The sequence below is a fragment of the Triplophysa dalaica genome, chromosome 10 (assembly GCF_015846415.1).
Source record: "Triplophysa dalaica isolate WHDGS20190420 chromosome 10, ASM1584641v1, whole genome shotgun sequence".
Classification (NCBI taxonomy): domain Eukaryota; kingdom Metazoa; phylum Chordata; class Actinopteri; order Cypriniformes; family Nemacheilidae; genus Triplophysa; species Triplophysa dalaica.
In genome coordinates, this window is record NC_079551.1 from 7309219 (window position 1) to 7331360 (window position 22142).

General features: G+C 38.5%; 1 protein-coding gene across 1 annotated transcript in view; it reads right to left on the reverse strand.

Moving 5' to 3' along the window:
• elfn2a (extracellular leucine-rich repeat and fibronectin type III domain containing 2a) overlaps positions 1-19791 on the reverse strand; it is an 84099-nt gene extending 64308 nt beyond the window's left edge. Inside the window, exon 1 of the mRNA XM_056759122.1 lies at positions 19661-19791. The gene's annotated coding sequence lies outside the window, so the exon portion shown is untranslated. The remainder of the gene's footprint in view (positions 1-19660) is intronic.
• Positions 19792-22142: the final 2351 nt, after the last annotated feature.

Here is a 22142-nt window from a genome sequence, read left to right on the forward strand (position 1 = left end):
CTTCTTTTGTGTTCTGCAGAAGAAAGAAAATTATGCAGGTTTGAAACGACAAGAGGGTGAGAAAATGATGAAAGAACTTTTATCTTTGTGTGAACTTTACCTTTAAGACTACTTTATTGGGTTGAAAAATCGGGAAGGTTTATACTACCCCCCAATAGTCAATTCTTAATCAGTTTATGAAGGTTGTCTTCATTTATTCACCCTCATGTCGTTCAAAACCTGTAAATGACTCTTTCTTCTGTGGAACATAAAAGAAAATGTTTTGAGAAATGTCGCTATGGTTTTGTGTCCATACATTGGACATCAATGGGGACCAATGTTGTTTGGATACCGTTCTTCAAAATATCTTCTTTAATGTTCTGCAGAAGAAAGAAAGTCATACAGGATTGACATGACATGAGGTTGAATAAATGATGAAAGACTTCAGTTTTGGGCAAATTATCCCATTAGTCCCACGTAATCCTGTCATGCATTTTACATTAAATACCTTCACCAAGTAATGCGTTGAGATCAGAAGGAGATAAGAATTAAATTAAAAAATTAAAAAAACTTGTAAATCATAAAATCCTTTTAAAATATCAGTGCCAGATTATAAAACTGAATATTTGATTGAAATTTTCGTACTTTAGAGTCTGTGACAAGCACAGTTCTTAAACAGTATTGAAGGCTCTTCATAACACTGGAGGAACCAAGATACGAACTCATAAATCATAAATGTATTTACATATTTGTTTACATTTGCTGCCATTTTTCACATACAGTACATGTTTTCTCTTTTACCGCAGTTTCTATCAAGAAGTAAACTTCAAACGAGAGAAGACGTCGCAAAAAAAGTTCACACAACAACATCAAAACCTCCAAGACACCTATGTTCTCTCTACTTTACGTCCCCAGCGGACGCCGCAAAGAAACGCACACCTGGCTTGATTAACTCCTTCCGAGTTGCGAACGTCTGTCTGTGCGCCATCTGGATTGAAAATAAAACAAACAAATTGTCCCAGAGTCACCTGTAAAATCCTCATAACTCAATCCTCAAACCATTTGGCTCCAAGCCACAGTCGGAATCGCACTCCTTATCCCATTATTCAGCTCCTATCGCTGTTATCATGCAGACAGCCGCTCTCAAAATTATCACCTCCACAAGTTTTATCAACCACTAATTAGCGCACTCAAAATATGTGACGGTTCTGCACTGAGAACCCTTGATGTGGAGAGAGAGAGAGAGAGAGAGAGAGAGATGAAAAGATAAAAGAGGCAGGATTTGTCTGTAGCTTCAGTGTTAGTCTTCCATCAACCTGGTTTCCTCACACAGCCTTCCCGCTTGTTCCCCCTCTTCATTTCATCCAATTTTCTCTCTCCTCCTTCTTCAATATTGTTTATTGCTCACTCCTTTGACCACCATCTCTCTCTCTCTCTCTCTCTCTCTCTCTATCTCAATTCCTCGGTCGGCTTTTAATACAGTTTGCAATATTAGACGAGTTCATGTCTCAAGGTCTCACGTTCCCTCAACAAACGTTTTTTTTTTTTAAATTATTGTAATAAATAAGAGTACCTATTTAAGAAATTAATTCTAAAAGCATGACATTAATAATTATAAAATAAGTATAAAACACTTTTTGTAATATCTCCTGAATGCATTCCTCATTTGCTCTTTGTTTTTTGCAGCCTCACAGCAGTTCATGGAATTGTTACAAAACTTATAAGCATTCCTGTACCTTAGTGGTAAGAGCATTGTGTTAACTAACCCCGCCCTAAAATGTAATATGCAGGGCCAATGGCAAAATCCCTTTCAACACACTATCGAAGGCCCACCAACCCCACCCATATATACATATGAAAGATATTTTCTATAGAAAATGAAAAGAGAGAAATTTGTAACCATGAAAATTGGCCATGTCATGAATTCCTGTGAGACTCTGTGTTGGTTTTTCTTAGTTATAGACCTGATAAACTGGATAAAAGGTTAAATCAAAAGACAGGCATAGTTCATATTCATAAAAAAAATCATACTTCAGATATTTATCAGTGGCATTTGAATCAATTTCGACAGATTTGCAGTTCATTCTTTATTAGCGAAAACACTCATAAGCGATTTGCGCCACTCAAATGGGCTCTTAGAGATAATTGAAGCATTGTGAGCTACAATTTGAGTTACAGAGACAAAGATTGTCTATGTACTAGAAAAGAGGGTTTTAAAATTAAACGAGAGAGACAAACAGCAGACAGAAATGAGAATAATTCACTCAAAATTCAATCGATTATGCCCATTAGCTGTTTTCAAGAAGTTTTTGGTACAAACACACTTTAAAAGCAGAGTTGCGGAGGCTTGTGCCCTAGGTTATACAGTCATCAAGTTTCATGTTTTATTTCAAGTATTACTTCTGGAAATCTACAAAAACACACATTTCGCACATTTGCGAAAGCATGGATGTACCAAAGCAAACAAAACCGAAAAATCCACAAATACGCCCCCTCACGCCTGGAAGGATTTGTTACCATGGTCCTTAACAACTTTGCTTTTAAAGTACGATTTTCAACGTTCTTCAAAATATCTTTTTTTGTGTTCTGCAGAATGAAAAGTCATACAGGTTTGCAATGACGTGAGGGTAAATAAATGATGAAAATTGTCATTTTGTGGTGAACGCTCCCTTTAACACACTTATCCTGACACACACACACACACACAATTTTGAAGCTCTGCATATTGAAATTCCATTGTGTGTGTTTATACTGTAGTCTCTATGCTGTTGTGTTTCAGTAGGGACCAGATAAAGAAGTTGCGTTCTTTGTTTTCTGCCTGGCAGATATACAAGAATGTGAAATCAATTCCACCACGAGCAATTCTTTTTGTACGGCATTTTTCAGACGTGACCTATGTGCCCTTTCTTTCTGCTAGTGTTTTGGCCTTCCTCAGGTCGGTTTATTGTGTTGTGACAGTTGGTGTCTCACTTTGTAAACCAGAGTCGCTCGGTCGGTGTGTATGATTGTGTGTGTGTGCCCTCTGCCTCTTCACACCTGTTGGTCCCAGCATTGGTCTCAGCATCCTGTAGCTCAACTAATGCAAACCTTAACCAAATAAGCAAACTGTTAACTGAAATAACAAATAATAGATTATATAAATAATAGATTCCAAAGGTGCACATCACAGTCAAAGGTTCTAGGTTCAAATCCCAGTGAATAATTTATTGCAGCATGCACATGGGACTATTTTCAAGAATCACATCCAGGTCCGAAACGCTTCTATACATTATCCTCATTTTGCATGTACGATATTGTGTTTTACAGGTGTCTTATTTGGTCTCGTCCCCTCCCCCAACCAATTTTGCATTGGAGATGTATAGCATAATCCTAGGTTAATCCCTTTATTCATTCTCCAGTGCTAAACTAATAAGCCCAGTGGGGACTCCGCAGTGTGTGGTCCGAGTGGGTAGTAGTTATCTCAGTATTTAAGAGACTTACCACTGGCTTAACTTAATTTATCCCTCCCCATTCCTGCCCCTCCTTCCTCTTCTTAGACCGTCCATATATGCTTCATGCATCTGTCTGTTTCATTGTATAAGCAAAGCATTACAGTCTCTGGACGTTTTGGTTCCTTCTAGAAACCAGGAGAACCAACAGTAGAAAAAACAGAAACTACGGGACCAAGAGAAGAACCAAGGTCTTTCTAGAAAACAATAGTCTACAACATTTACATTTAGTCATTTAGCAGACGATTTTATCCAAACTGTTTTACAAATGAGGTCAACAAAAGGCAACAGTAGAAGAACGATCACTCTAGAAACAACAAGACCAAGAGAATCAACAGTAGAAAAAACATCACTGTAGAACCTATAAGATCAAGAGAATCAAGATCAGAAGAACCATCTTTCTAGAAATCACAAAGTCAGAAGATCACTAGAAGAACCATCACTCTAGAAGTCCAAGAGCTTCAACGGTAAAACCCCATAATTCTAGAAACACCAAGACCAAGAGAATTAATAGAAAAATAATGATTACTCTCGCGACTGCAAGACTGAAAGAATCAACAGTAGAAGATCCCTCTCGAAACCTCCAGACAGAGAAAACCGGTAGAGGAAAACATTACACTAGAAACTACAAAACCAAGAAAATTAAGAGGAAAAGAACCGTCTCTATAGAAATTAAAAGACTAAGAGGATCAACAGTAGTTGAACAATCATTCCAGAAACTACAAGACCAAGAAAACAAACAGACAAAGAACCATCGCTCTGGAAAATAAAAGACCAAAAGAATCAACAGTAGAAGAACAATCACTCTAGAAACCTCCAGATCAAGATAATCAGTAGAGGAAAACATTACACTGGAAACTACAAGACTAAGAAATTGAATCATGTCAACGTGAGAGCTATTTCTCTAGAAACATAAAATCCAAGACAATCAGTAAAGGAATCATCACACTTGAAACCTCAAGACCGAGAGAATCATCAGTAGAGGAATCATAACTCTAGAACCTCAACTCCAAAGTAAAAACTGTATCACTCTTGAAACTACAAAGACCAGATTTGCATCAGTCTTTACTAAAAACATTGTCCATTTCAAATTTTAATGCTCCTGGTTGTGACAAGGAATGTTGTTTCTTTCCTGCATTATCTTTGTCACTTGCGTCTCACGTTGCAGTTAACATCTCTGCATCCCGCTAAGCTTGTCGGGTGTTATGGAAGTGTCTCTCCTATCAGCTGGGAGAGGTAGTTTTATCAGCGCACTAAAAATAAGCACCTGATTTCTTCACACACAGAGGCGATCTCGTCTCTGATCTACAGCTTCCTTCGACTCCACGTCAATCATCATTAGTGCTGAATTATCTCACGTCACACTTTTTTGCTTCTCTGTTTGTCACAGCTTCTCTGTCACGCACAAAATACAACCTATGTCCTCGTGATGTGATAACATCATGTTCTATTTTGGTTGAAATATTAACTTTTTTCTAAATAAACTATATTAAAAAGTAATTAACTTTAATTCACCGACTATAAGGTCTATTTATCAGCATCAATAAAATAGTTTTTTGGTTCACCGTTAGGGAATTCCGTCTCGAACCGGGATAACATGACAGCATGCTTCCAGCGCGACCATTCGGAAAACCACAGTCTCATTGATTTCAGCGAAAGATCTCAACCATAATAAAACACCCTCCCAGGTGAGACGACCAGCTGGTTGTCACATTATTGAACTGGCGTCTTAACCTCGTCGGCAAGAAGCCGGTGGAAAACTACCAAGCGGGGACGAAGCGTGTGCATAACCCCCACTGCTACACAGGAAAATGCGCAGGGTAGCAATTTGCCTCGGACATGATGGAGATGCAGTGGATGCGTGGCTGCCAGCGTAAACAGCCAAGCGCAGCGCTAGACCAACAACAGACAGAAACATGTATTTATGGGCTGTGTTTATTTAACCAGCTTGTGTGAAACTGCTTATCCAGTCATTTTACATGGCAAAGGAAAAAAGGGAAATAGCTGAGCTGGCCAAATTCTCTCTCTCTATTCTGTATCTGTAGACTACAGCTGTGATAGTGGGGAAGGGGCCGCAGATAAGAGACCAACTAAATGTTGCATGCAATAAAGGGTTTTATCATACATGTACGTCTTAATCATACATATTAATGGGATAGTTCACCCAAAAATTGTAATTCTGTCATCATTAGCTCAAGCTCAAGTTGGATACATTTATTTGTTCTGTTAAACAGGTAAGAAGATATTATGAAGAATGTGGGAAACCATACTGTTTTGGGACACCATTGACCAACCTTGTATTTTTTCCCTACTATATTAGTCAATGGTGCCCCAGAACTGTTTGGTATTGATATTGTTCTTTGTGTTCAGCAGAACAAAGAAATTGATACAGGTTTGGAACTTAAGGGTGAGCAAATGATGACAGAATTTTCTTTTTTGTGTGAACTATCCCTTTAACAAACGTGTGCGAGTATCCTGAATTCTGTTTAGTACAAACCTTCTCTGTGGTGGGAAATGAAAGTGGTAGAAATTAGAATTTTAATTGCATTTTCTTGACTAACATTACACCATGTTTGGAAATAACTCACAAAAAATATGCATATCTCAACAATGCTCTTCACTGAAACTGTTTCCCTGGTAAAAAAAGCACACAAACCTTTGAAAGCAGACAGGTTTGTGGCAACATCGTTTTTGTGTAGAATTAAACAAATGCTTAGATTAAAAAATCTACTAAAATATGCAATATTTAATCATTTTTTTATTATTTCCACACGCCAAAATACTATTATAAATGCTAATGCTGATGTATATCATATATGCGGATATGTTTTATTATTATGTCTTTCTCTGTCACGATTTTGTTAAAAAGTACTCATATTTTATTGATGGCTCTCTATTTCAAGATTTTCCGAAATTTCCTGACTGACAATGAAGATCGAGGTAAAAGGTAAAACCTTCATTTCCATTTCAGAGAGTGGATTAAAATACACCTCTTTCACCTCCTGCTGCGAATCGCTACGGTTACACTTAGCTTCTTATTAATGGAGCGTAAAATTAAATTAAAGGAGGAGTCCGTGAGAAAACCCTCGCCGGAATAAACCAGGAAGGGTAAAGAAAAAAGCGTCTTTCGCTGTGAGTAATGATATGGTAGAAGGCAAAAAAAAGAAATAAATTAAGCAGAGATTTGTTTTTGCCCTCTCAGAATATCCACACAAGGCGATAAGGAGCAGGGATGTCCCGTATGCATCATCATTACTCTGCACTGCTGCAGGCATAATGAGGATTTAAAGGGCCAGTCGACCAAAATACACCCCTTCTGGATCAAGTTACACTCCTACGCGTTATTTCACCGTCAAGCTTTATTAGGCCAAAATTAAGCTGATAATTAAGAATCATTTAAAACGACTATCACATAAAACAAGCAGTGCAGTGTGTAAATCCAATTTTTTTATATTAACTGCTGCCTGTTTTCTAATAATAATACAAAAACCTTGCATTTCTTTTACCAAGTAATCCGTAATCTTTAATGCAGAGTGGTGTGCCAAACCAACCCAATTGTTCTGTAGAAAAATCTTATTATACTACCAACTTAAGACCAAATTCTGTGAATACATATACAGTTCATATTCTATGAAAACTAAAGACAGTAAAATGATCATACAAGGTGAAAATGCTGGCGACACCTTTGAAACCTTTCAACAACAGATCCAGGATACACCGATGAGAAATCCGAAAGAGGTTTTTATTTGTGCTAATTGCCTCATGTTTCAAGCTGTCCTGCACAATTACCGTTTCGAGACTTGCATACATTTTAGAAACTAGAAGAGCAAGACAATTAGCTTCACATGCATGTAGAACTTACCTTGGATTGCCATGAGAGCGAACTTTATTAACTAAATTCTGAAGCTTAAATTACTATTTTCTAACTTTCTGAATGCATTTACCAGTCCTTTTCTGATTTACAGGATATATCGGCCCTGGTATGCGTTTCCCGAACGATTCGTATCGCTACGTCGTTCTTAACTTTACAGCTACCACTAATAAGGTATGACGTTAGGTTTCGGAAAATGCAGCCCTGATCATCGCCAGTTTATAAAATATCTGCCGATAATGTGAAAAATTGCTTTTATCGGCCAACACCGATTATTGGTCGATTTACCGGTGCACCTCTAATTTTTATTCTTTTAGTTAGACTCTTTAAAGAAAAACTAACCAATAAAATTGTTACTTTCCCTCATTTGTCATAATTTTTACCAACAAACAGTTCTGCCCTTAAACAAAGCTGTGGTACAGCCTTAAATAACAAACGCACTTGGTCACCAAGGATACAACATAGGGAGAGCTGAGCATGCTTGAGATATGAGATATTTATACATGATGTCATTTACAAACAAGCTGTAATTGATCAACTTATGCAAATTATACAAAAAAGAAAACACAAGATGTACATGTTTGAACAAACACCCATATGATTAATGTGACATAACTAACATCCTTCAGCTGTTATTCAAAGCTTAGCTGTGGCTCTGTGGTTAGAGCATGGCACTGGCAGTGCGAAGGTCGTGGGTTGATCCCAGGGGATTGCACATAGTCAGAAATGTATAGTACAATGCAGTGTTAGTAGTTTAGGGTAAAAGGGTCTGCCAAATGTTAATGTAATGTAAATGTAACATCTCCTCCACATTATCTGTAGACTGAATCATGCGATCACCTGAAGCGTACATTTTGAAAAAGTAAGTTACAACAAAATCAACTTTAACAAAACCGTTGTTTTACTTTGACGTCTTCACTGTATGACAACTTTATATACTCCAAGACAAGGCAAAGCAGTTCTTATTGGCATTCTTGAAGTGGATAGGCAGAAATCCATGTTATGCGAGTTTAAAGATAAAACTTTATTCAAAGTAAATCAGTCAATTCTGAGAAAACCATCTTATAAAAAAAACAGCAGATTTTAAATTTAGATACTGGCTAATCTTGGATTTCTCTTCATTTAACAGAACAAAAGACTTCTAATTATAAGATTTGACGTCAGTAGTTACTGTATACACAACACAATCCCACCTTATCTATTCTTAGAAACACCACAGACTTCATCAGGAACACAACCTTCAAAAGAACTCTATTATAAATCACACCAAGTGCTTTATCTTGAGAAGTCTCATAAAGTCAAGAGTCTTCAAAGGATCTCAAGGAATTGTGCACTACAAAAGCACCATCATTGTTAAAACTGAGCCAGGCGGAAGCTACCAAACTCAACATGCGACATTAATGAAGGTACCCGGCACTTTTCAGAACGTTTACTCTTTTAAATGTCAAAGTCTGCGCCTAAACCTAAAGCGTGAAAGCCCAGCCTCGGCTGACATGGATCAAAAGGCAGGAAAAGGGCAGGGGAGTCATTATCACCATGGAGAGGAACTTTCAGTTGGGTCAGAGGCTCCAGATGTGGTTACACTATGAAGAGGCGCTTGGGAACAAACTAAATTGCGAGAGGAGTCCGGGAAAGGGTAACGGGTGCCTGGAAACCTGAGGCGAAGACAATCACAGCCATAAAAAACGACAAAGGTAAAGTTAGTATTTATTTGCTAAGGGGCAATTGAAGTTGCGGTATTACAGGAAAGCAGCCATAGTCAGGTCTACTGTTTATAAAGGCTGGTCTGCTTTATTATTGCTTTATTGAACTGCTTATTTTAGTTGATGCTCGTAGAATCAGTGGTTACATCATGCATCAGCCTATCAAGGCAACTTATGACTTAGAATGTATTTGAATACTGTAAACCGTTCCAAAATTGCAAGGTTTCGAATGCAAAACTGATTTACATAAAGATCATAAGAATCCTAAATGACATCATGAATCCAATCTCACCTTTGATTCAGACTAGAACGTTGGCGTTTTGGGCAGGTGGCCCTTTGGACGCTTTCCATACACGCAGCACGATGAAAATCACAGCTTCTAATTGGACCAGATGGTGTGGAGAATGCAGCCAATTACGGTCGATTCCCTACCCACACACGGCGAAACGCGACGTCCACATCCGTCCGCGAGTGTCCACCCACACTGACATGCATATGAATTCACAGAGCCTTGATCTGTACAACACCACAGTGGGGTAAAGTCACATATGGTAACGCACACACAGAAAAACACACACATAATACGAACGTGAAGTAATCTTGATCACAGGAGTCGGTCACCCACGCGATCACGATTTGGTTCTATGCCACAGAAATCTTTGAAGCATTTCAGCACCCTGGAGAGCGCCAAGACTCTGGGTTCAGTCAAAGATGTTGATTTCAGCACCACGGACAGATGTTACACTAAGACCCAGAACTGATGGGCATTAAGAGAGCCGTTTAAAACGACATTGTTTTCACGGTTCTCAATTTTATGACTTTTCAATCTCTTACAGACAGGCTTTGAATCACCCGAAAAACGGTGACTTCAAACAGAAAAATAAACTGAAGGGGTGAAAAGGAGCATTCTCAACATTAATTGGGAGCTTTCTCCGAATGGGAAGATATTTAAAATGACCTGTACATCCTGTACAAAAAAGCAACAGTTTCTGCTAAAATGAAAATCATTCTGTTCTGTGGAACATTAAAGGAACACTGCAGAATATTCAGGGTATTCTTTTTCATAATGTGAACTGGGTATTTCAAATTCTAAAATGCAACATATAAAAAATATAAAAATCCATTGGTCCAACAGCAAAAAAAGAGTCATACACTTTTTTAAGGATTTATATAAAAATAGAATAATATGTATAGCCAACTGAAAAACCCCGTGGCTCATTCAAGCATCTCTGGATTTTCAGCTTTCTATATAAACCTTTCAATAAAAAAGAGCTTTAGCCTCTACTGATCAGAATGCCTCTATAAAGTCTTTGGCAACTGACAAATCAGAGAACGACTATGCTCTTATTAAACAGAAAAGACTGTAAAGGTGTCTGAATGGAGTTACCAGTAACTCTACTAGCTTACAAAGAGGTTTATTTAATACAAGCTCAACAACCGACAAATCAGATAAAAACACGATCACATGCAGTAAACCCTTGAAAACTCTGTGTGCTAAACCTGTTCGGCATGCGTAAACCATGAAACACGGACACACGACCCGCTTGTGTATTTAGAGGACGACTGCGATAAAACTAGATAATGGCTGATGACATGCATCTTTGTTGGGTTGGAATTTGTAAAAGTGAAATTAAGATTCATTGTGCTTTTTCTAGGGTCTAGATATTAGCCCCCTTGTAATTAATGGCACATGCATTGCCTGCGGGCTGAGGGGAGATTGCGGTACGCTGTCATGAAATTACCTCTCAACATGTGTGTGGTGAAAGTTGATGAGAGACATGTAAAGGCTTCGAGCAATGGAAGATGATTGATCGGCTAACTGTGCAGGAAGTGAGGTCACAGGAAATGGCGGACACGATTGTGTATCTGTGTAGATGAGAAACAACAAGTGAGCCAATCAACTCATCAACATCTGCTAATTGTGGTGGCCGAAGGAAGTGAGCTCACAGGAAGTCTAAAGATGATGAAACCACAGAACATTTATGGCTTTTATAGCCCACGACAAAGATAATTAGAGGGATGAAGGCAAAATATAAGGGCACACACATACACACACTTTCAGAATGCCTGGAGATCAGATGGGACTATGTGGCTGGTCTTAGACTTCCCTCTAATTGCTATGAGTCAGCCTGCGCTGGGGCTGGACCTGACGCCCACGGACACACACGTTCACGAACGCTCAGTAAGCACGCACGCAGCCAAACACACACACACAGGGATCAGCCTGCTGCTGCGTGCCATCCATAGTGAACAGGCCGAAGTGTGTGTTCAGTATGCCAAAGAACCTCTTAGTATGCAGTGTGCAATGGCAAGAGCTTGTGCGGTCAGATCAGGCTAGAGTTTGCATTCATTAATTAAATTGTCGACATTGATGGGGATGTTGACACCCTATGAATGTGTGTGTGTGTGTGACACTACTGTCAAAAAATAAGCCCTCAAGTATACAAAAGATTTTACTATGACAACTAAATTACAACCAGACACACACACTCACAGTTTGTGTTCAGATCTGCATTTCTAGATGTATTGTGATATAAAGTCATCCAACAGCAATGTGAAAGACTGACAAGACCAATCAAAACTGTGATAAAAATCCAGGTCATCACATGAAACATATTTTTTTAACTTTTCCTAAACATATGTAGAAATAAAACTGTTGTATTGCTTAAAAGTGAACATGAACTTATATATTTGAGGTCTGCATAAATCCAGATTTTTTTTTCTGATATTTGACCTGTTTCTCCACTTTTCGTTTTCGGAGTATTTTTATTCAAAATTTGGTAGAAACATTATTAGTAGTTCACAGAATGAAACAAAAGTGATCATTTTACAGAAACACTACCTATAAATAGTGAATTCAGAAAACTGAAATGGTGTTTTAAAATGGTCTCTTAATTATTTCTGCGTCCGTATATACAGTAGTTTTTGGCTAATCTAGATTATAGAGAGTTTAAACATATACGTAACTACACATCACAAAACTCTAACTTTTATATCGTAAGGTCTTTAAATGCAAGAGATAAATCTTGCAAAATTCACAACACATCCAACACTAGTGAATAAATTACACACACTAGAAACCATGCAAAATCTAAGTGAAATTTGTATCACGGCAAGGCATGCGCTTAAATCGCTCGTTCTTATGTTAACAGTTGCAGTCAAATAAACTTCAGTCATCATTTATTTACACTCAGTTCATTAAAAACTTGCATATGACTCACACAAGTGGAACACAAAAGAAGATACTTTGAGTAATGTATCAGCGGGTTTGTGTTCATACAATGGAAGTCAATGAGGCCCAATGTTGTTTGATTACCAACATTTTACAAAATATATTTTTTGTGTGTTCTGCAGAAGACAGAAAGTCAAACAGGTTTTGAATGACAAAGAAAATGTAGATCAATTATCCCTCTAGTGCAGTAATTGCATAAGAATGAAATAAGATTTCACAAGAAAGTGTCACCATGGGGATACACAGAGATGCTTTGATCTCAAACTTGACCTTCAGCTTTAATTAAACATCCTCAATTCAAAGCATCAATCTAATTTCCAGCACACAAATGCATGCACACTCATGCAAACAAACTCCAATAAACGCAGAGAAGATGGTCAGAAGGGACTTGCGCTTGCTCGACACGTACTATAACCGTAACGATACGTGTGAGAGTCATTGTAAGGCTAGCAGATCGTTCAGTCTTGGTCACCACTTGGCACATTTAATCATACATTTGTTCTATAATGTAGATGTATGAATACGGTGAAAAGAGAGAGAGAGGATTGAGAAACAGGTCAAGGAGGATCGGCAGAGGGAGGAGATGTAAAACTGCGGAAGAGAAATTTAAATTACGACACTTGTTCCATCACTGGATGCCACGGCATATCAATATTTCATTTTAAATGCTAGTTTTACCCGTTGGAGATCATCTCATACAACGGGAAAACATTTTAAATTTAAATCTGGGGTTCAAAAAAGGGCGGAGGTGGAGACTCGATTTCTGAGAGCGTTTGAAAAGTACCGAGACTCTTTATCTCCATAGTCTCTCTCTCTCTCTCCAGACGAGATAATCCACACCTTGTCCCTCCCACGCCACCCACTCTCTTCCCACACCGGGGGACCATCTGCCTCGCCCGAAACCTCTAGACGTGCCGAGAGTGAAAGTGTCAGCGACGTGCAGACAGAATAAAATAATAGTTTGCCTCCCCCGAGGTTTCGGCTGACACCGAACTGTGCCTCGTCTCGCATTTTGGCAAGTCCACAAACGAACCTTTATCTGAAGGGACACTTGAAATTGTGAAGTGAGTGAAGATATGATTTCATTTATTGGCCCTTGCCTTAAAAAGAAAGAGAGTAAAACTATCTAATTAGAAGTCAATGGGGTCCAATGTTGTTTGGTTACCAACATACCAACATTCAAAATATCTGTGTTTTCCAGTAGAATGTTGTTATCTATGTTGCTTAAGCTTATAGTTTAGTCGACAAACACAAACACACACAAATATTCTACAGGTGATGATAGAGAAACGTCTGCCAATGAAGGCGTGACAGCAGACGATAAATAGAACAAGTGATGAAATGAAAAAGTGAAGGTGTTGCACACTGTTACTAAAATCCGGTCAACATGACAAACAGGCTCACGCCGGCGACACTCAAACACGTTTCATGTGAAAGCGCCAAGTATTGGGAGCATGGAAACCATCCCCAAGTGTCACCGCTACTGACAGTAATTTAATGATAGCTACCACGACATGGCATATTGAAAATGATCTTTAAAACTTATCATTAAAAATGTATTAAAAGCAACAATAGCTAGGTGGTCATCTCTATGGCAACATCTCTGGACAGACACATCTCTGATCGGCCTTGACAGAGATGCGTCGCCCCCTGCAGACACATGTGATTGACAGGTGAGGGGGCACAGAGAAAGAGAGTCTTGGCAGGCATAAGTGACCAGTGATGATAGGTCTAGTGGACAGTGAACAAGACAAATGGGTAGGGGGAATACATAAGAGAAACGATGCATTTAAATGGCATGTAAACAAACATGAAGTCCAAACCCGCTGACTTCCGAGCACAAACTAACCGTGGATATCAATTAAACTTTTGGGATATCAGTTTTGTAAATATTAAAGGGATAGTTCACCCAAAAATAACAAGTCTGTCATCATTTACTCATCCTCTTGTCATTTTAAACCTGTGCGACTTTCTTTCAGCTAAACACAAAAGAAGATATTTTGAAAAATGTTGGTAACCAAAAATGTATATTGTATGTACACAGTACCAATGCAAGTCAGCGGGATCTTCTTTTGTGTTCTGCAGAAGAAAGAAAGTCATGCAGGCTCGAAACGACAAGGTGGCTTGTAAATAAATTATGACAGAATTGAGGAAGGTGAACAAACCGTTAACTAAAATTTCCGGGTGAACTACACTTTTCAAACAAAGCATTTAGAAGCCAATGGAAACACGGCACATCATTTTCACCAAATTCCTTTGCACAAAGCCCACAATTATCTTCCCTAAATCACTCAACCAATTACGACACCTGATGAAAGCGCCTCCGCCCGCCCATGAGCTAACCTCAAGAGCTAATTAACACGCATCTCAAACATCATTAACATCACAACCGGGGAATCGGCAGCGGGAAGATGCTTTAAATGGCCTAAATAAATACGTTGGACACGCACTGGTCACATCTCGACTCGTATAGATGTGATTAATGAGGGGGGTGTAGAATTAATGTAGAGGGGGCGTTCTGCCCTCTGAAGAATAATTAGGCAAATTACCTCAATTAAATACCGCCCGCACCCCGATGTGGGTATTATCACATCACGTATCTTGGAGGGTGGACATGCATGCAGTTATTACTATAGCTGAAGGAGCTCCTTTTTATACGCAAAAGAGCCAAACACGGAGCTTGGCAGATGTGCTATACGCTTATGTAAACATTCTTTAAAATATCTTCTTTTGTTTCGGTGTGTCCAAGAAAGAAAGTTATACAGGTTTGAAATGACAAGAGGGTGAGTACATTTTTGGGCGAACTATCACTTTAAGAAGAGCTTCCATTATGTTCAAACTTAAAACATTTAGCTGCACGCATGGTCAGCAAAATTGACATTTTTACCAGACGTTTCCTGAAAATGAATAAAAAAATTAACAAAATCAATCAATGGCAAATGATGTACTTGAAATGCATTTCTGGCTCCTCTTTGAGGTGTTTGGCGCAAGCTCCCCACCGAGACATCTCAGGGATGATGTAAAAAGCATGCATTGATTCTCCGCATCCCAAACCTCTCCACGGTGTTGTAATCATTGCCTTGTTTACATCCTTCAGAAGAAAATTTTATTTGGGAAAAACGGAAGCAGGAGAGCAGGGACAGTTCTTTGGCAGACAAGTTTGAAGTTCGACAGAGAAACTCACTTCCCTCGGAAATTAAAGTGTGTGTGAACATGTGTTGAGGAGAAACCTCCTTGCCCCGAGTGGTCTACTTAACTTGTTAAGAAACACTTGAGACACTTCTGAGGTGTTTAATGTTTCACTGTCGCTGTTTAAGAGAGAGGGGCGTGTCGTTTCGGTTTCTGAGGATTTCCGTGTTCCTGCGCTCTGAACTATGCTGTTAGAATCTTTCTTCCAAATCCCCTGCGCCATTCCTTTTTATTTGAGTGACAGACGTGTTTCGTTCATTCGCTCAGACTAATGCCACACGCCATGTCGAACGCCAAATTGCTATTCATTAAAGTCAGTCAGACAAAGAAAATTAAAGCGCAAGACTTTAAACAGTCGGATTCCTTCTGATAGAATTCTGATTCTTTCTGATTTATTTCATGTCTTTAATTGGTATCACCGTAGGCTATTAGCCTAATAGTCTTGGATGTAACTCATAATGTCATTTTAATTTTGCTGACCAAATGGAGGAGACCACACCTTGTGCATTATAGAATTATCTAACTAATATTGAAGCATGCCAAAAGGCAAAGCATCCAGGCAGCGGGGTGCGCGTTCGTGGCCTGCACTTAACGTCCAGTAGACTTCAGAAACAGAGTGCCTGTAGATTATTTCTGATAAAGAAACCGATAACTGTTACTTGGCTAAACTTGTCTCTCCAATATTTTTATTTAGACTGTGATACCAAGATCAACCACTAGATGTCAATGTCCCAAATGGTTCCTTTCAATGGGTCGAAACTACAGGACCCATTCAACAAACTGTTTATTTAATAAAATTAATATGCATTAAAATTCAACAAATCGTTGGTTAAATACAATTATCATACAATAAAATATTATATTACAAATAAATATAAACATTAAAATATATAAATTGTTATATAATTAGACACTAGCCAAACACAGACCGGAAGTTAACTGCAGTCCCGACACACGCGTCTGATGAAACGATCTATAATGGAATTTTTTTAGATTTCAAAATAAAAGTGAATTTGAACAAATTATAAAATTATATGAACATATAAAAACTGTTGTATTCTATATTTTTAGTTTAGTACATTGTTGTAAATTTTTTTTAATAAAATATTTAAGAAGTGACTTCTACAATTTTGTAAACTGTTTAAAAAAACACCAGTACGGTGTTGGTTTTATTAACATAGTTGTATATACAATAAAAAACCTTGAAACAGCCGTAACTGGTGCCTTTGACCGCCCATATTAAGCTTTTCAAAATCATATGCAGCCACAAATTACAATAAAAAGTGTTTTTTCCCCATAGGCAGCTGACAAAACGCTTTAGATCTTCTAAAATAAATATTGAAAAAGGATGATCTCATCTCTGGCACGCACGACACTCTGTTACACAATAGAAACCAAGGAAACAAAGCTGTTATCAATTTTTGACAATTATTACTTTTTTAATCACCATCTTTCGGTAATTTAAGAATGGAAAAGCACAGGGATAGATCTAGTCCCAGATATACAGGCACCCAAGAGCGAGTGTGTGTATCTGGACAGCTGTGCCAACCACCCTCAGCACTCAATCACACCTTACTGCTTCAATGCTGAGCACATGCGTAGATACAGGACCACAGGCGAACACACGCACATAAATCAGCTTCAACTTGCCTCTCCAAGCTGAGTGTCTCTACTCAGAACTGAAGAATCCCAAATGGCCTAAAGATCTTCAAAGGCACGATTGTACATTTTTTGATAGATAGCCATTAATTGCCTTCTCTCACCAAACATAAAAAGACGATATTTCCCCCAACTTAAAAAAAAATCTAATATACCAACTCAATTGTTGATAGATGAGAGACTTTGTATACTGAATAGTGATGTAATAGTATGGAAATACGGTTATTGATATGCAGGATTACTAATCCAGCATTAGTATTCAAGAGGATGTCTTGATTGTGTTACGTGTTAGAAAGGGTCAACCTCTCTTCATTGGTGGACACGCTTGGGTCATGGACATCAAAGCACAGATTGTGTGCTACCTGAATCTCTCTGTATCTCGCTTGTCTTTCATGCTTTGTACCTGTCTCTCTTCAAGATTCGGTCTAGATAGAAAACCATTGGCCAATCTACCATGTGCCTACAGCGGCTGATATCGAATTGTGTGCATTCAGTGAAATAGAGAAAGAGCCCCGCAGGCAAACATGCTAGAGTGGACGCGAGTTCCCATTTAATTTAAACACAACGGCATGCACCTTTAAACAAGCAAGCGCGTGACTCACTCCTGGCACCTGTAGATACGTCTAAAAAAAGGCTGCAGATAAATCAAACTCGCAAACCGGCCTGGAAATAATGAAGTCACACACTCAGCGTTGCCATATGGGAAAAATAGGCTTTGGCAGTGAGGGGTCAATTCATCATTTTCAGATTCATCCGCTGTGGTTTAACCCAAGACTCTCATCCAAACCCTCATTACAGATCTAAAGTCAACAAGAAATCAAAACGGAACCCATTTGCTTTCTAAATAGACTGCCTTGGTTATGTTGCACATGATTTATCAGCGAAGACAAAAACTTGTTTGTTTTGGTAATCATTTATCAAAATTGGACAACAATTTGTGTGACGAAAAGTGACGAAACATAAAAACTCAAATCCAAAATTCGGTTTTGTGGGAAAACATAACCAACATTACGACATCACAATGTCACGTTTACGCGCAATTCGCAACACAGAACAGAATTTTGTATAAACACAAAGGGTCAACGCAACTTTATTTTGCAACAAGATGAGATTAATATGGTACCCTATAAATATGTTGTGAAATTGAGAAATGATTCTTTGCAAAAAGATACCTTTAAAGATGCATTACAAAATAAAACTTGTTTAGCTACTTGCTATTACAAGTCATTAAAAATTAAAGTGAGGCAACATCAATATTCCTTAAAATGTTTTAGTGGACAAAAATGGAAACGCCCATGTGTACGAGATAACTCATCTATATTTTGGTCCATTTTTTTTCAAGAGAGAAAATGAAGAGTTTGGTTCCAAAATGAAATAACTATTTTTCAAAAATCATGTTTTATTGTGGCAATTTTTCTTATTTAAACCACAATAACTAAAAAATGCACAGCTAACTAACACAAAAACACACATAAAAAACACGATAACATAATAAAAAAGAGTTTTTTTTTAAAACAGAGTTATCTCATTTTGGAACCAAACTCTTTGTTGCGTACTGTAATGTTTTATATGCACATATTACATGCACAGTTATATTTTTAACTTTTAGGAGAAAACTATTATAAACTGTACAGCATATGGACGCAAATCTAAAAAAGCATAGATGTGAACCCATATTTGCACTATTCCAACCTAGTCGATGTTCTCCTAAAACAGGTGTGGTTGTAGTGCAGTAACAACCTTTCTCATACCCTTGCACAAGAAGCTATTTTGTCTTTTAATATGTATTTTGACATAATCTGCTGTTAAAATGACAGAGAGTCAAAGCGGGGACCCCAGGCTTAGCCAGTCGCTGCGTATTTGCGAGGTTATTAATCAAACGATGGAGCTCACCGCTGTCCCATGTCCCGTATCTTTCCCAGCATCCCCACAACCCCCCCACCCTCACTCTCTCTTCCTTCGCATTTATGTCCATTAACACATTACATATTTCTAAAGAAATCACGTTACAGAAGCAGCAATAATGGCACAAAAATGGAGTGACTCCTGTGAATGGATCCAAAATGCAATTTCCATGTAACTCCATAGTTCTTCTATTATACGGATAAAATGAAATATAATTCAAGAAGTAAATTGAGAATTTCCTCAACTCCTCAACAGTCACAGCCGAAGAAAGCCAAACACAGACAAACTAAACAGTTGTTAAATGAATTGACAATAACAGGTCTTCTTCCTGTGCTGAAAACATCTAAGATCTAGATTGATATGTGTGCTTTTTCGTGGTCCTGCCCATGATCCTATTCGTGTTCTGACTTGGAAACATTATAAATCTCGACACAACTGGACAGTCTCAAAAACAGCTGGAGAAAATGTTATCTTCAAAGATACAACAGCTCATGAACCTCTGCGCACGCCGATCAGCATGCAGGTGGCTTTCCAAATGAATCACTTCTCATCAATGAAGAGGATTAAACGATTCGTACAAACCTCTAGATTCATTGAAACATCTAACGACAGAATTAAGAGAGTACATCCATACCTCTGTTGCAGGCTTCTCTTTGGACCACGTATTGCTGCGGAAAAGCAGTTTATTATCCTTTGCCAAGCGCTGAGTACTGAGACCGACGGAGAGATGGACTGAGCTGAGAGTGAGCGCGAGCGAGCAAGCGCGTGAGAGAGAGAGAGAGAGAGAGAGAGAGAGAGAGAGAGAGAGAACCATTGCGTTAGGCTGCTTTACTGATCGGATGCAGACTGAAACGGCACGTTTGTATTTTATTTTAAAAAAAGCATTAAAACGCAATGCAATTACATGCAAGGCGATTGCTGAAGTTAATATCGTTTCTTGACTGACGCGCAATGGTGACTAGATGCGCGAGACGCATTTCACTATCCTGCTCGTCTCACCACACGCATAATATTTAAATACATTTCAGCACTTTTTAATAACGTGTTCTTGCGTCTCCCTTTTCTACTGGCGCACATCTGTTTGGGACTCAAAGCACGTACCGCGCTTCTGTCAGCGCGCGTCTCTCCCTGGCACGAGCGAGCGCGCGTACACACCGCGGGTTGTCGCCTTTGACGTCACAGCGAGGCACTCCGCCAGAGCGCGAGCTTCCCGCGTTTAAATCAATCTTTCACGTGAATGACTGTAAGACCCCCTCATCCGACATCAGTATCGTCCTTCGAGAACTTTTTATATGGCCGAATTTAGCTGAATGGAGGGTAAGGCTTAATTCCCAAACCCAGGCTGGTGTCCGTTGGAGAGCTAATTACGACATGACGCAGGAGCGTTTGCATCTGAAGTATGATGGGGTAGTTAGGCAGTGATGCTATTTCAGGCAGTTAAGTCATCTTTAAAATACCTCTCTGTTCTAATAGTAACCACTGGCAAGAATGAATTATGAATGAAATATGCCCAAGGACAGCTCAGTCTTTACTATTTGTTGTAGTTTCTATTCAAGAAATCCTCACTTGGCTTTAGCTATACCACAGAATGTTAAAACTCTGTATTACAACCGTGGAAAGGCCCATTCACTTCAAGGACGATACGTTTTAAAAGTCAAGCTAAATTAAAAGGGACGTCCACACCGAAACTTAGATTTTTGTTATTATTATAATTAAAGGTCTCATATGATATGACACGGCTTAAACAAATTGTATCGTTTTTTTTTGGTTGATGAAATGCAATGTGTATACACAATTTAAGGTTAAAGAACGCTGTACTCAGTCTCTCTGAAACGCGCAGAATATTTACAAAGCTCATCGCTCTGAAGCGAGGTGTGCTATGATCGGCCAGTTAACCAGTGCGTAGTGATTGGTTGAATACTGCAAGCGTGTGACGGAAATGTAACGCCTCTAGTCCCTTTTAAGGGAGCTAAAGCCCCCCTAAAGTTCTATCTTAGCCCCCCTAAAATATGGTGAGTTATAATGTGATCTGTACAAGAATTCGAGATCGCTTTATAGTCCCCTTTAAAACTCTTATTATGAAAACGGCGTTAGGCTGCGTTATGTAGCGCATTCTTCAGTTCACACAGCAGCACATTGGAGTGAACATCATTAGCAGAGTAACGTAACATGGTGTGTGGATTAACATGACATCTGTATTTTTGCCATTCTTTGTTATAAATGCAGCTTAATATGATGTGGAAGCGATACAAGACCCTTTCAAATCCACTGTTTAAAAGTTTTATGTGCGTTCACCCCTCGTTAACTAGTTGTTTACATAACCTTCACCAAAATGTATATACTGTATATATATATATATATATCCTCATTGGAGGCTGAGCCCCCCTAATGTTGAAAACCTAGAATCGCCCCTGCCTCTTACCATATTTGAAACATCAGATTTTAAAGTATTTGTACTGAAAGGAGGCCCACATAACTTGCGTATACATGTAGGCGGTCTTAGGCAAATTATAAACGAACTGACGTGGATTTGTGGGGGTGTGGTTACATGAGGCGTTTCCGGCAGGTCTGGGTGAGCATTTGCTTTTAGATAAAATGCATCTTTTGTTTCAACACTTTATTTTTTAAGCAATTTTACGTGTCTAATGCATGGGCAACTTATAACACACCAAAGACACAGAAAAACACTTATTCGCACCATATGACCCCTTTAATACAAGATTTGTTAATAGTATTGTTAGTTTTTGGTGTGGACTCCCTGGACAAATTAAAATAAATGTATCGCCCTTACTGTGGACGGTTTTATCTTTATATATAAGGATAAAACTTTACATTTATCGTCGTTCTTTTTACAATAACAATACAATAGAAAAATATCGTTGGGTTTAGAGCTGTTCTTTCTCAGCCGACAACCAATAAAACATTAAACAACTGTGAAACTACAGCTTAAACTAAACACAATGTTCTATTTTGGTTTTGAACACTAATATAGTTATCTTCACAGTTATTCATTGTGTGAATGGGCCTTTATTTCTTACAACGAAGTCTTGCTTGAACATGCATAGACTGTTCAACGATTCTGTCATCACTGAAAATACAATCGTTTTTGGGAGAGG